Source organism: Numida meleagris, chromosome 4 (genome assembly GCF_002078875.1).
Source record: "Numida meleagris isolate 19003 breed g44 Domestic line chromosome 4, NumMel1.0, whole genome shotgun sequence".
In the NCBI taxonomy this organism is placed as follows: Eukaryota; Metazoa; Chordata; class Aves; order Galliformes; family Numididae; genus Numida; species Numida meleagris.
The window spans coordinates 63323076-63336741 of record NC_034412.1 but is presented as its reverse complement, the minus strand read 5'-3'; the positions used below and the strand labels follow the sequence as shown (position 1 = coordinate 63336741).

Genomic DNA, 13666 nt, shown 5'->3' with positions numbered 1-13666 from the left:
ATTTCAGTATTATTTTGCTCTACAGAGATACTATAACAGAGTGTTTGCTTTGTGATTAGATTCTACATTTTTTTATAATGTGATGAGCTGTGTGTTGTTGGCTTCTGGTATTTAACAAAGAGAGTCTAGACTCGCAAGTCATCAGCATAGATACGATCAGAAGTATCGGTATGATTAAGATTTTATTTGGCTTCATCAATCAGTTCAATTAGATGTATTTTATTATTTGTTCTGTTAACAGTTTCAAGGCAAATACGATGAGATAAATCCTCCTTCTGGACCAAAAGCTACCACAGTCAAAATGAGACATATTCTCAGATGATGTGTTTTAAAGTGATATCTTCACTGAGTTATTTTAACTGGCTACAATGGCTTTTTTTCATATGTTTCAGCCACTGTTGAAGTCTTAAAGTCTAGATCAGAGTGTCTGATTGCTACATTACTTGCGTGTCAGTTTGCATTTCTCACCTGTTCAGTGAAATGCTAGAAATTCATTTGCAAACATGAGTCGGAAGACAAAGGTTACATTCACTGCATAGTTTATTGATAGCATGCACCTACAGTTTGAGAATATACAGCATTTATTAAATGCTCTGACACAGAAAAAAATCTGCAGAATGTTGCTATAATAAGACTAGGCCATAAATAATAAATTTCTTAAAGAGAAGACTGGTAGCCTGTGTTCCTTCTGCGGTGGATGCTACTTTTCACTTTTAGTGGACTTGCTTTTATGCCCTAAGGGGTTTAAGTTTATGGCTAGGTGCTACGGACCAGACTATTTATGTTCTGTAGGTGAAATCACTTAAGAAAAAGAGAAATAAATGACACTGTTACAGTTGTGTGGAGAAGCAGCTGTCCTTAATTTGTTCTTACTCTCATCTTTGAACTTGATGAGAGCATTCACAGACTGAGGCTAAGCAGAATGATTTAAATAACATTCCTTGAGCTCCAGCTGTTATAGGCCATTGTATTTTACTCTTTCACTGTATGTACATTGAGCTCCATAACTTTTTTTATTGAAACTGAAGCAGGAAACCTAAAAAGGTGTTTCGTTTATGTGTAAAGCCAGCAGAAGATAACTGTGCCATTAGTTGATTACTGAAATCAATTGAATTGATTATTGAAAGAATTTGTGACTTCTCTCTTCAGTTTGTTTGAATTCAGCACCCAGATGTGAGTTTCAGCCATGCTTCTTAGTGACTTGATTAATTTTAGACCCTAATACCTTCAGACTGGTAAAGGAAGCCTAGTGATCACTCATCCTATTGTTTGCTCTTGAGAAATCTGTGCTACTGCCAGTCTTTCCCCAGTACACACGATATTTTATCATCAGACTTGCCAAGGTGAGTTTACCTGCCCACATGTGTAAAACAAGAACCCGCTGGTTCGTGTTTCTGCCAGGTGGCATTTAGGAGCATATGTCAAATTGCCTGTTCGTTATAGCTCCATCCAGCAGCCACAGAGGCAATGGGAGCAGCAGCTGAACTTCAGCACTTCTCTATTGTCATTCCATTCCCCTTTGTAGTTATTATCATCTGTTTTATTTTTTCCTCAGGAATAACTTCTTTCTGACAAACAGATTCTAACGCATTTCTCTTTTCTAAAAACAATAATTATAGATTACTACCTTTTGCACATCTGCTGTTATAATGTAGAGATCAGTACAATGTACCCTTTGAAATAAAATTACAACGTTATACCTACAACAGCTGCAAAATGTAATTGCAGTCTGCGGTGTAACTTTTTCAAGTCCCAAACCCACAACTGAGGACAAGAGGCTGCTCGTGAGCAAGCAATATCTAAAAATAAAGTAGTAATCTGGAATTCTTCTTTTTGCATGGTGAATTAAGAGGAACATTAGAAGTTGATGTCCATGTTTGTCATTCAGTTTACAGCTTCTCATTTTTTCAATTAGAATTTAAAAAAAATGCCAACATATGGAAGCAGATGTGGAGTTAACCATTTAAAGCTCTCCAAATCTTGTCAAAATCTGCATAGACTGCAAGATTGCACCTTGAGCTTCTGCATTTTGAAGGCTGAGAACACAGCTAGGAGAGAGTCTACTTGGCTGATAAGGGCAAATTGATGAACTAGGGCTATTGATATCATTCCCAAATCATGTCAATGATGCAGCAACTGGTACTTGGAGGCACAGTACTCAGTTCAAGTTGAAAGACTGAAGGAGGCAACATTTCACCCTAGCTTTTGCTACTTAGGGTGTTTGTGATATGCTTTAGACCATGTAGATGCTTGATTGATAGAGATTGAAAGTGGGCAACCTTGACTTGATTTTTTTTTTTAAACTCTGTAGTTTGGTGAATTGGAGAAAAGTCAGGCATCTGTCTGCTTCTTTGTGAAGCTGCCCTTTGTGAAACAGTATCTGAGGGCAGTATGGATAGAAATAGGGAGTCATTAATTCCTGGTGTTTTGTTCTTAGATTAGTATTCAAGTTGTGTCAAAACCAAAATTGTATACTATTGTACCAGAGTAACAATATCATCTGTCAAGCTCTGGGGTTATTTTTTGCATCATTTTCATCATTTGAACTCATAATGAAGTGGCTCTCTAGCTATCAAAGGTTTAGTACTGTTAATCCTAAATACAGATTTTCCTCTGCTGTATTATTACATTGTTGGAATAAAGTACCTTTAAGAGAAGATTGAAATTTGTGGAGAAATGAACTCTATGGAAATCAGCTATGTCTGAAGGAAGAATAGGAAATCTCCAATTTGAACATATGTACAAAACAGGTGGTTTATATTCTGTATGTTCCCAGTCAACAGTACAGGAAAGTGAGGGGATCAGGACTTGTTAAGGGTGAGGAAATCTGGCTGCTCTAGAGAGAAACTACAATTTATAGAGAAGGTGAGCTTCAGAAACAGAAATGTGGATGCCCATCTGTGCTCTGGTTTTTATGTGTATGATGTAACAAGCGTTTTCTATAAATATCAGATATTGCAATGGACTATTCAGTGCCCTTTTAAAAATGACAACAACAAATCGAATATGCACACAGGGAACACATATGGTTGTAACTCTATGAAAACTTGTGCTTTTATTAATATGCAATTGTGTGAATGTCAAGGTTACTAGCCCCATTTTGTTGAGTGCCCCAGTGACATTTCTTGCAGGCCAAGGTTTTCCATCAGGAAGCCAATGGGAGAAAAAGCTGCTGCCACCTAAACCAGCTCAGAAAATTGTGAGCATGAATGCCCAGAGAGCAGCTTCCAGTGCAGCAGCCCATGCAGTATCTTGTGTAGGAAAGCCTTGTATGTGCTGGGAGACAGCATGTTATGCTATGGAAACCCTAATTGCAAGCTGCCTGCAGATGGCAATGAGTGTCACAAAGAAAAATATGTTGGCTGTTCTGAAATTAATGCCTCCTGTTTATTTCCATGGAAACTGTTACAGCAGATACAAAGAGCACAATAACACCATCTCTCTGTGCTCACATCCACCGTTTGGTCCCCATAAACATTCAGCTGACATTGATGAACATCAGTGGGTGCCATTGTTTCTGCATGGAGGAATTTATAGAATCCTTAGTGTTGGAAGAGACCTCTGAGGGCCGTCTAGTTCAACTCCCCTGCAGTGAACAGGGACACCACAGCTAGATCAGGTTGCCCAGGGCCTTATCCAGCCTTCCCTTGAAAGTCTCCAGGGACAGGGCATCAACCACAACACTAGGTAACCTTTCCCAGTGCCTCACCACCCTCACTGTAAAAGATTTTTTCCTTGTATCCAACCTAAATCTACCCTCCCTGAGCCTGAAACCATTTCCCCCTGTTCTCTTGCTGCAGACCCTGCTCAAGAGTCTGTCCCTTTTTTTTTCTGTAGCTCTCCTTTAGATACGGAAAGGCTGCTATCAGGTCAACTCACAGCCTTCTCTTCTCCAGGCTGAACAGCCCCAACTCTTTCAGCCTGTCCTCGTAGGAGAGGTGTTTCATTCCATGGATCATCTTTGTGGGCCTTCTCTGGATGCACTCCAACAGGTCTATGTCTCTCCTGTACTGAGGACTCCACGTCTGGATGCAGTAATCCAGGTGAGGCCTCACTAGTGTGGAGTAGAGGGGTAGGATCACCTCCCTTGACCTGCTGCCCACACATCTTTTGATGCAGCCTAGGGTACAGTTGGCTTTCTGAGCTGCAAGGGCACACTGCTGGCTCTTGCCCAGGTTGCCATCCACCAGTAGCCCCAAGTCTTTTTCAGCAGGGCTGCTGTCAATCCTTTCATCTCCCAGCTTGTATAGGTTGCCTTGACCCAGGTGCAAGGTCTTGCACTTAGATTTGTTGAACCTTATGAGCTTCACCTGAACCCACTGCTCAAGCCTGTCTAGGTCCCTCTGAAGTCAGTGACACACCTTTGCTTCATACATGCTTCTGTGCCAGACACTATTTTGTCAGACTTCCTTTCTGCTGCCATCTGTCTCATGGCAAGAAAATGTAAGGGAATATTCAATAGAAGGTTCAACCTCTATTGCCATACCACCAGTATCTGCCTTTGACAATGTGGGCCAACATAACAAAATAGGAGGCATTACTTTTAGAGCAGTTCTTGTAAATGCTGGCTACTGATTCCTGTTATTATGGTAAGTTCATTTATTTCCCTCACTTCCATATATAATTTCATATATGATTGTAGTCTCAGAGGAAGCAGAAATATTGAGTAAACTCTGAGAAAGGAAAAAAAAAAGTTGAATACTCTTACTGTTTTCTGGCAGTAAAAGCTAAATGTAGAATATGCTCACAGTTGATCACTAATGTTTTCTAAGAGCTCTGTTACTGGTTAGCATTCATCTGGGCAGTAGTTACAAAACCTGCGTTAAAGAAAATTATAAAAGCAGAACTTCCTAATATGTTTTTAAACCTTACTTTATTTAGGACAACTGTGAGGACTGGACCACATGGAGGACACGGTATTTTTCAAAGGAAGATATTTCCTAGTCATTAATAATTTTCCATGTAGAACATCCAGCTACTTTCACGCTTGTAGAAGTAATGTATAAGAATACCTTACACCCGCTGACTAATTATAGCTAACATGAACTGAACGTTTCCTTCTTCAACCAAGTGACCTTGTGGCTGCTGAGGAGTGGACACACAAAACAGTTGTAAGGCTGCTGAGCCATGTTAGTACTAGTGGGGGAGATTTTGGGGGGCCTCCACCAGTGTTCCCAGTGCTAGTGATGTGGTTCACAGATGTGCGCATCCAGCAGCCCAGGAGATTGCCTGAGGCGTGAACTTGAACATCAGCTTCACATTTCCTATTGTTAGTGTTGGTGCCATTCTTTCAGTTTGGAATTGGTATCTCTTAAAAACAAAGCTATCGGTACTGCTAATTATATATCTGTCTTAATTGAATAGCTCTAACCTAGAAGTTTCTGGATAACTTTTTGTTACCAAGATTGAGATTCACTGTTTTGGAGGATGGAAGGGACCACTAATTACGTTGTCTGGATGGAACAGACAGTCCATTTCCCTAGAGGTTCTTGCATTTGGTTCAGCAACCTGTATCTGAATTAAGTAAGCATGGTTTTCAAATGCATAAAAGGAATCTTGTTTTATTGATCGGATCAGGATTGACTCTGTAGCCACGTACTCTTGTGCAAAGCAGCATGTGATGTGGACAAACATCCAGCTAAATAAGAAATGGATGGAAGGAGGAGAGAAGAGGAGGGGACAGTGGACCCTTCTGCCAAAGCTTCTCATCCAAAAGGAATGAAACCCGCAAATGTGAGAAGAAAAACTCAAGTGTAAACCTTTTCCTTCAGCATTCACTGAAGAAGGGAATATTTTATAACTTCCTCGATCTGGTCTTGTGTAACAGAGAATATAACAAGTTTTGGAAGGTTGGGGCCAAGTTCCTCTGGCAGAAGTGCTGTAGGGAAATGTGCAAATATCTATTGTTAATCCTGTAACTGAAGGATGCTATTGCTTTGGCTAGAAGAGGCATTAAACGTATTCCTCGCACTGTTAGTGGATCTCCTTCCTGCTTTGTGAAAACTTCAGATTAATACAATCTCATTCTTCTGTTTGTGTGATGGACAGGGTTGCTAACTCTACCTATGCTTAAGGTTGCTTAACGCTTTTAGCCAGAAGGTCATGCTTTTAAATGTCTGCGCTAGCTCTGCCAAAGCTTAAATAGTTTCGGATGAGATTTTCCAGACGGGTGTCTTCATTCAGGAGAGGTGACGGTGGGGGGAATTTGAGCCAAGCTTAAATCAGTCACTTCTCAGAAGAAAATGCCATTGTTTTGTTCATGTTACAAAGGGAAAATGTCTTGCATGTTGCTTCACTGGAAAACCTTTGCAGTTTCTGTGCTTTTCCATTTGAGGTTTGGCAGGCAGCGTTTGATTGTACTTGGGGAACAGAGAAGAGAGGAGAAGTAAATAAAGCAATGAAAGACTGCACCTTAAAAAAGAGATGGGCTTTGTAATGCTTGTCTTATGAGGTTAATTAATTGTTACTGAAAACCTAAACTCTGGAGTTTTCATCCATTTTTGAATGCTTGACTTAGTGATATTTTTGCATTTAAAATGTGACTAATGAGATTTTTCTTAATAAAGCGAATGAAGGAAAGCCTCATTAAGACATATCACCTTGATACGTAGGTTTTCCACTTGCTCTTCCAGCAGAGAAGACACAGTAGTGGGGCTGTGCTTCTGGGCTTCGGCAGGATAAGACCACATCTACACTGGAAGGGGAAATTGGAGCTCTTGCTGAAAAACAGAGGACTGCTGACACATAGACCTTTCAGGTTTTATGCCGAGCTCTGGCTGGATGGGTGTTCAAGGCATGAGTGCTCTTCCTCCTTTCTTCTCTGTTTGGAAATACCACACTTTAATATTCTCTAGTTTATTCTCTTTCCAAAAGATGTTCAGAGTGAAAAATTCTTAAAAGGAAGTTTCCATTAGGCTTGGGATCAGGAGGTAAGTTTATTTCTACCTTACACACAGCATGTGATTTTGGAAAATCTTCATGTATTTTTGTGCCTCATTTTCTTCATGTATATGAGGAAAAAACTAGTAATGATGAAGCAAAGTGATTGCATCTGCAGTGTTTGAGTTCTGGCTTTGGAGGTAGGGTTGAGTGTATGCGTAAGAAGACGCATGGAGGAAAGCAGAGGAGGGCCACGGGAAAAGGCATCTGTGTTCGTAGAGAAAAGGATTACTTATCCTAGTCAGGGGATTTCTCAGCTAAACCACAGCTCATACAGCTGCATTGCTCTTTGCACTAGTGAAGAGCTGAGGATAGCTGCTCTCCCATGTCAAGCAATGCTATTTTGTCTTGTCTAATAGTAAGAATTTTGGAATCTTTACTCTCCAGTAAAAGAGGCTTTAGACTTGGTAAAGTGACAAGAAAAGCACAGCAGGAAGACAGGGCAGCGGTTTTCATTTCTAACTAAACTATCAGAACTTGTATAAAATTGGGTTCTTATCTTGAGTCTTTCTTTTCCTGAATATTATTTTTGGAAGTATCGTATGGTTGTTTCACTTTTTTAAAGATTGTGATGGAGAATGCACAGCAGTCTGTGGGCTTATCAGTTTGATCTAGAGTGTTTGCCAAAGAGTATACTTGAAATATTCTTTATTTCTTCCCCACCACCTTTTTTCTCTCTTCTCCTCCTCCCCGAGTGTCTGGGATGTAGAGACTACAGCCTAAGTAGAATTACAAGAGGAATAAACGTATTCCATTAATTTATTAAATACAGTTACGCAAAACAGCTTTCGAGCAAATCGCTCAACAAAAGGTCACTGTTTTTACTGGAAGACATTTAGCTGGAAAATATATTGAGGTGAGGAAAATCGTTTTATTCCTTGCATGTATATGTTAATTTGAACTCTGATTATAGCTGTCTTAATTGCTCTCTTTCTAAAAGGAAATGAAGTCTTTTTTTCAGAGCTTTTCAGGCTTTTCACCTAAGTCTCAGTTAAGTCCAAATTGTAAGAGGTTGGGGCAAAGACTGCACTGTTGCTGTTTGCCTGTGTAGTGCCTGAAAAGAGAAGGTAAAGCATAAATGAAAAATTGCTCTAATAACAAATCTGGACTGTTCAAGTGTTTATTCTTCTCATTTAATCCTGGATACCAGTGGATTGAAAAATGGGTGCATACTTGAATTTCCTTTTCATCACTTCTCCCTAGCTGGGCATGCTTGGAGTGGGAACTTGGACCAGAAGACCCACAGAGGCCCATTCCACCCTATCTCTTCTGTGATTCCTCAATTCTGTCTGCTAAACACAAACTCACACTTCAGACCTTCAGCTTACAAACTTCTTATTTAGTTAAATCGTGTATTTCAGTGTCTCTTTTGAGTATGCATTGACTTTCATTGATATTAATATATCAAGTGCAGAGTAAAAATATACAGACAATGTGGTGTAAATGTTTCTTTTCATTCCTGAGCTTTGACTTTGCTACTGATGTCCTTGACAGTGCTTCTGAGAGTATGCTGTCATGTTCAGAGGTGCCTGACGTTCTCTACTCAGAGCTCTGGAAACCCCCACAGAAAACTGTGGGAAATCTGTTGCTGTAGATGTCGTAGGAGGGTCCTCGAGGTTTTTCTAACAGATATGGGGGCAAAGCTGTTAAATGAAACTTATCATTTTGCAGGCCAAGGTGATTTCACAGCTGTCATCCAGGCCAAGTTATGGGCCGTGAATGATTACTTGCTGCTCAGGTCAAATATGTAGGTTGCTCTGAAAATAATGCCTTCTACTTATTTCTATAGGAACTGCAACAGATGTGAAGAGCACAATAGCACTATTTAATTGAGCAAATTCTGTTGTTTTTAATACAATTGTTTGTTGCTTTTCAGGGAAGAGAATTAGAAATAGCTGAAGATGTGTGATACCAAATAGCTGTTACCAGTGGCTGTCTTCTTTGAGGCTCTATGTGGGCTTTTCTGAGCATGAGAAGGCTGTCACAGCTTATTCTGATCTCACCCAAAGGTTTTGCAATTAAATATATGGGACTGGGCCTTCACTCAATGAAGAGTGTATGCATTTGCTTACCCTGATGTAAGTTAACATCACCTGAAATCTATTGCGTCGCTTTTATGTGTAAAATAAAGAACACCTTGTTGGGTCATGACAGGCTCTATTCTCACTGAGGCAATAATGCGGAGCTGGATCAATAGTTGATTTCTCCCCCTCCTCATGCTAAAATTACTTGCTAACAAAGGGTTGGTAGAAGATTATTTTATCTAGTATTTCCATCAATCTGATAACTGTTATTATTTGGAAACTGATTTGGGGGCATCGTTTCTTGGCTTCTTTGTGCTTCTTTGTTCCTATCTTTCAGTTTCAAGCTCTTTGGGGACAGGACTGTCTCTTTAGTAAAACTGCACACAACTGCAATTTCTAGGCACATGCGGCCTTGGTGGGGGGTCGTAGGCACAATTTCATTGTATTGGGAGTGAGACAGACTCTGTTACTGACACAAGATGTCTATTCAGGCTGCCTCTTACTTCTTGCCTCCGTGTTTAGCACGTACACAGCCATCTGCTGAGCCTTGATAGGAGGAGATATGCCTGCCAAGTGCCCTAGCGAAGGATTTGTTCTCTGGTTGCAAAGGCATCTATTGTCTTTTCCTCTGGTTCAGAATGCTCAGAGAATGGGGTGCATTAGAGTACCCTCATGTATGAATGTATCTTCAAACAGCTATGCCAGGGCTGTTTTGCAGTCCACTGTTGCGGACTGAGGCTAGTAAGGAGTTTCTGAAACATGAACGTTGTTTCCATCAAAGCACGCAACTTCTTGCGTGTTCTGCTGCAAGCACTAATTACAGATGAAACTTATTTCTGTTATTTCCATGTTTTGATTGCAAGTTCATTTGTGGAGCCATATGTCATTGTGACATATTGGCATATGTCACAAAATCTGATAGATTGAACAGTTAATCCGTTAGAGATTCCCTTTGAAATGTTGCCAGGGTCAACCAAGGATAGTGCCCATGTGTCCATGTTATGGAAATTACTTATTTTGCCATTTTTATCTACCTTCACGTAGCTGCAAATATGCAGAATTTTCTGGTCTTCTCTTACGTGATTGTCAATGGTTTACAGGTGTTCGGCCTGGTTCCGTGACGAAGGGGACGGGGGATCCACGGGTCCACGCCCCGTGAAAAGGGAAAAGGGGAAGAGGGTAAGGAGATGGCCCTGAGAGCAAAGAACAGCGGCAACAATCTGAGGAGAAACAAACTAATTTACTAAATAAGATATCGGAATGCAAAACAACACACTATAATACAATATAATTACAATTGAAGCTGATAAATCCAATACAGAGAGAGAGAATGTCCCAAAATCAAGGTAGGCCTTACTCTACTACCAACGATAAGACAGGTGGAGAGCGAGGTGCTGCCAAGACGAGAGACGGTGGAAAAAGGGATGAGGTCTTGTGATTTGCAAGTTTTTATACTGCGAGCTTCTATCTTTTCCCTCCGGCTGGAAATGGTAACAGAGGAGCAAAGTACCGTGGGGACTGTAGTAGTCCTCTTCTGAGAACCAGGTATATCCACTACATGATATTATGATGTGGAATACCAATAACTGAAAATCACAAAACCATGACAGTGATGTGAACATTCCACAAAAATACTAGTTTAGTGATTCATGTTCTGCTTTGTGTTGATGGAATACAGAAAAATGTTTGATCTTGAAGATGATCAGTAAATGAGGATATCCTTTATAAATTAGATTTTTTTTCAGTTCTGAACTGTTTGTGGAAAAGTTTCTTTTATGGGAAAGAATAATATTGTGAAGAACTTGGGAACGTCAGTTAATTTCACATTTTCTGTGAGGTTCAATATTGTGGCCTCAGTTGCTATTTACATAAACAGACCACACCAGGTATGTTAGTAGTGTTCCAAGATATGCCTTCTGAATGCTATGCTAATTGAGAAAAATGGAATGTTTTTGTACAGGGCGATAGAAGCTGCATGTTGCTGATGTACTGGAAGGTAAATGGAAGTCTCTGTTTTTCTGATGCATCTCATCTGGATGATGCAGAGCTTATATGTCAGTGTCTGACCTGAGACACTGCTGTGGTGATTTTGCTTTGCGTTGGTCAAAAATTCAGTTGCCCACCACAGCTATGTAAAAATTTTATGCCGAACTTTGTGAAACAAAGACCATTTAAGGCTGTGAGAAATTATTTAAAATTCCTTTCTGAGGCACTGATATTCTGTTATTCTTCTCTGAAACGGAATGAGTGTCCTCCTGAGACCTTGTCACAGTATGCAGGTTTTTCTAGGTGACTCTGTGGAATGGATAACCTCTTGTGTCAGATATTTGGTCAGCTCTCGTGTCTGAACAGAGGCAAGGGCTGTATACCCTTCCTGGCTATGTGACGAGATGATCCTTGTGCTGTGGATGGCATTTTGTGCTGCATTCCAGGAACGTGGTTGCTCTTGACAGCTGTCACATATCACATGTATCCATGGAGCTCCTCCTATGAAGCAGTATGGGAAGTGAGAAATACACAAGAAAATATCCATAACTTGCTCACCATACCCTCATTTAATCAAAATGTGTTTTTTTTTTTTTCATAAGATGAAGGGAAAGAATCTCAACAAGCTGTGATCAGTGGTGAACTGGAGAGGAAATTTAATTCTAGAAAATGACTGAAAATGGCCAGAATGAAAATCTCCATCCTTCACTGAACTTTATTGCTGAGGTGCATTCCTGTTGTCCTGACGGGGCTTCCTTTGGGAAAATGTTGCATCTTGATCTTACTACCATTCTTCTATTGAAGATATAGCAAAATCAGCAGCTGATCTTTTGCTGTAATGATGTACTAGGAATCAAAATGTGCCCGGAAGACTGCAATGCAATGTGAAGTGTTCTACCCAACTGTATTTTTGTTGGACCTCTCTGTAGTGTTTTCTGTACTGATCTTGTTCTACTGGTTTTAGAAATTGAATTAATCAAACTTAGATGAAATGTAATTGTCACCTCTTAGGTAACTAAGAAACTGGGAGGGAAAAGTCCCCAACTCATTTCAATTACATGGGAATTTCTGTACTCCCCATTTCTTTGTTTCTTTACTTTTTAGCAGGTATGACATTCTGCTCGGGGGAAATTGTCTTTGAATTACTTTTTCTACAAGCCAAAATCATGCATGATTTAGAGGGAGCAATAGTTGAACAGCAGTCTGCATTGTAATGGTAAAGGAAAAGATAAAAAATGCAGTCAAAGCTATCAGTAAAGGCACCACTGCCAACTCTGAAGAGCACCTGGCTGGGTATTAAAGGACACAGATATGATCCCCTTACTGAGCAGTATTTTATAGACTGGAGTTCACGGCCAAAGAAAACAGCTTTTGGAGCTTTTAGATGTCCATAAACAGCTAGATAAATACTAGGAGCCAGAACAAGGGATAAACAAGGTAGCTGAGTATCAGCTTGCCACGCTGCCATTTGGAGGTCCCTGAATACCCAACAGAACTTGGAGTATATTTACACCTCAGGGTTCCCATTGCTTTCCATGATTCCTGGAGGTGGTGTCCCTAAGGGCTGAGAGAGGGTCAATGGAGCAATGTCATGATATAAACTCAGGCTGTGTCCTGTCATCTGCATAATTGCTGGGATTGCACAGTTGACCATATTTCATGTGAGTTGGCAGTGACTACTAGTCTGTAGTCGGAACAGGGATTTGGAAGAAGAGCTGCACCTATGGTCTCTGATCTCCTTCTTGTAGTGGCTGCCAGCATTCAAAGCATTGCAAACGAGTTTCATAAACAAATCTCATTAAATGTTTTTAAATAGAGGAAAGGCACATAGCCATAAATAGAAAATTGGTAAGTGGACAACTGTTAAAAATAGCTCATTAAGAAATGGCAAGTGGAGAAATAATATGAATATGATAGCATAAAGAATATTCTACACACATACTTGAAGCCTTTAGTGGTTGCCAAAAACTCTCGTGAAGTGAATGAAGAGCAAATGGGTTGTATTTCAAACACATACCATTACACTGAGCACCAGTAACATTTTATTGCTTCAGTCACATTTTTTGACTGAAGTAATAAAATTTGTAAAATGTAAAGAAAAACACAGGATTTATCTCTCCCTCCTGTCCTATTCCGTCCCCCCACCTTTTCTTATTTCAAATTCAAACCAGATCTCATGGTTAATGGTATGGCACTCAGGTTATGGAGATGTTTAAAGATTGTTTGACAGATTCAAAGAAGCATGCAGTTCTGTACATAACTAGAGTAATAAGAAATACATTTTCATATGAATTTTAGAATTCTAGTTTGGTGAAGCTAGAAAAACTAGCGCAGAGCTGATTTCAGCTGCAGTCCTACAAAAGCTTACTTGCATCGTTGATCTTGTCAGCTAGAAGGAATCAGAGGAGAAAACAGCATGACGCACAATTATGGTCATCTATTAAAACTTTTTGATCTGTACTTTAATTTTGATCTATATTTAACTCAAGTTTATTCTGAATTACTATAGTAATTCAGTATAGTATTACCTTATGCAAACTGAGATCCTTTGCAGGTATTGCTCTGTACCTTGAAAAATGGAAACTATAGTCAGATACAGTTGTGCATTACCTATAAACAATTATAGGTAATTCTTTTGTTTGGAAAACCATGTGTTTAAAATGGCAGAGAATCGGCAACGTGTTCCAGAACTGTGGACAGGTCTCAGAGTACTAGCG

General features: G+C 39.9%; 1 long non-coding RNA gene across 1 annotated transcript in view; it reads left to right on the top strand.

Annotated features, from left to right (window-relative positions):
- LOC110399004 overlaps positions 1–12022 on the top strand; it is a 69226-nt gene extending 57204 nt beyond the window's left edge. The window contains exon 3 of the long non-coding RNA XR_002438811.1: positions 11552–12022. This is a non-coding gene — a long non-coding RNA (uncharacterized LOC110399004). The remainder of the gene's footprint in view (positions 1–11551) is intronic.